At 32.3% G+C, this 2,500-nt stretch overlaps 1 protein-coding gene across 3 annotated transcripts in view; it reads left to right on the forward strand.

Annotated features, from left to right (window-relative positions):
• LOC126985677 (hemicentin-2-like) overlaps positions 1-2,500 on the forward strand; it is a 143,917-nt gene that overhangs the window by 83,624 nt on the left and 57,793 nt on the right. The window lies entirely within an intron of this gene.

Genomic DNA, 2,500 nt, shown 5'->3' on the forward strand with positions numbered 1-2,500 from the left:
CACCTTCCCTCCTCTTCCCTATTCTCTCATTTCTTCTCTTCTCTTCCCTGCCCTCAATTCCCCTTCCCTCTTCTCGCTCTCTCCCTCCTCCTCCTCCTCCTCCTCCTCCTCCTCCTCCTCCTCCTCCTCCTCCCGTCTCCTTCCCTTCCACCCCTTGAAAATAATATCTTGCAAGCCTTTTTCTGTAATTTTTGCCGCTCTACTTTGCGTTGTGTTTTGCTGTTTCCCGCGTTTAATCTCGTTCTTCGGGGCTTGCATATGTAAATTTTATTCGCTTCCTTCTCGCTTGCTTTCTTTTTATCTCTTTCTGTTTCTCTAATTCCTTTTTTTTTTTCTTCGCTTTTCGTATTTCGTTTTCGATTTTTTTTTTTGTGTGTGTGTTTGACTCTCTCTCTCTCTCTCTCTCTCTCTCTCTCTCTCTCTCTCTCTCTCTCTCTCTCTCTCTCTCTCTCTCTCTCTCTCTCTCTCTCTCTCTCTCTCTCTCTCTCTCTCTCTCTCTCTCTCTCTCTCTCTCTCTCTCTCTCTCTCTCTCTCTCTCTCGTTAGTCAATCTTCTCTCCTCCACGTAAGATTTTTTTCCTCTTTCTTTTTTCTTTTTTTTTCCTTGTCCGTCTTCCTCTTGTTATCTTCTACTTTTTACTTCTTACTTTTTTCCTCTTTTTTTCCTCTTCCTGCCAATCATTTTTCTCTTATCTTTCTCCTCTCCCTTGTTACTGGTGTTTTTTTTCTTTTTTTCTGTTTTCTTTTTTCTGCTCCGGGAAGTCATAATGTTTTTTCTTTCTCTATTCTCTATTCTTTCTGTTTTTATCTCTTTCTTTCTTTCTTTCTTTCTTTCTTTCTTTCTTTGTCTTTTTCCTTCTTTATCTCTGTCTATCTATTCGTCTGTTTACTTTTAATTTCGCTTTCCTTTATTGTTGTTTTCTTTTGTTTATTTATTTATCTGTCTATCTGTCTATATGTCTATCTATCTATCTATCTACCTATCTGTCTATCTCTGTCTTTCTCTATTTTTAATTTTCCTTTCATTTTTGTTTTTATTCTTATCTCTTCGTGTATTACTCTCTCTCTCTCTCTCTCTCTCTCTCTCTCTCTCTCTCTCTCTCTCTCTCTCTCTCTCTCTCTCTCTCTCTCTCTCTCTCTCTCTCTCTCTCTCTCTCTCTCTCTCTCATCTGTTTTTCCTTTCTATTTCCCTTTTATTCATTATTTTCGCATTTCCACTTTCATTTGCTTTTTCCTTTCTTTTATATTATCATGTCCATTTTTTACTTTATTTTCTTTATGCTTTGTTTTCATTCCTATTTGCACGGTCGTCGTTTTCAATTACTTCACTGTTTGTTTCTGTTTTTTGTTTTTGTTTTTTCCATCTTTTTTTTTCTTTTATAAGCTTTCCAGGAAATGGTTTGAACTCCTTTCTCGTTACGTGGGAATTTCATGTTACTGTATTTATTTTATTTTATTAGTTTTTCACGTATTTTGTTTCTTTGATCTTTATTTATTACTTATTTGTGTTTCATCTTTATTTTGATTAAATTTACTGTCTATTAGCATGTTGTATTGTCTTCTCTTTTCTTCCTTTTCATGTTTTTCTGTGTGTTTGTGTTCTTTATCTTAAATGTTGTGTGTGTTTTTTTTAAATGACTTGTCTGAAAAAATAAAGAAAAGAAAAGAAGAAAAAAAGAAAAAGGAATATGAAGAAAAGGACGGAGAATAGGAAGAAGAAAAGAAAAAGAAGAAAAAAAGAAAAGAGAAATGAATGATAATAATAATAATAATAATAATAATAATAATAATAATAATAATAAAAGAAGGAGGAGGAGGAGAAGAAGAAGAAAAAGAAAAAGAAAAAGAAAGAAAACAAAGTCAAAACAAAAGAAAACAAAAGAATAGAAAAGTGAAGAAAATTAAATATAGAAACAAGAAGAACGAATGAAAACAAAAAAAATATTAGAAGGAAAACAACCAAAGAAAATGAAGTAACAACAACAACAACAACAATAATAATAATAATAATAATAATAATAATAATTATAAAAATAATAATAATAATAATAATAATAATAATAATAATAATAATAATAATAATAATAATAATAATAATAATAATAATAACATCTATAATAATAATAATGATAATAATAATAATCCAGTGTACACTAATGCAACGCTCCTCCACCGCGCATTTCCATCACAATAGAGAATTACGTTCATGTTGCATCTGCTGCCGAACGCGAAAACGTTTTTACGATTTATTTATTTGATTATATGAAAGCAATTAAATGTAATCCCTTTTTAATATCTCGCCTTTGTCAACACATTCACTCCCGGGGCGGGCGCGAGGGAGGGAGAGGGAGCGTGTGTGTTGGCTTAAGCGGATGTGGGTGTTGTTGATGTTATTGATGTTGTGTGTTGATGTGGTTATGATGATGCTGAGTTATAGGGTTGCTGTTCTTTGTTTTTCCTATTTATTTTGCTATATATTTATTTTTTTAGTTATTTGTGTC

Source organism: Eriocheir sinensis, chromosome 60 (assembly GCF_024679095.1).
Source record: "Eriocheir sinensis breed Jianghai 21 chromosome 60, ASM2467909v1, whole genome shotgun sequence".
NCBI classification, from domain to species: Eukaryota; Metazoa; Arthropoda; class Malacostraca; order Decapoda; family Varunidae; genus Eriocheir; species Eriocheir sinensis.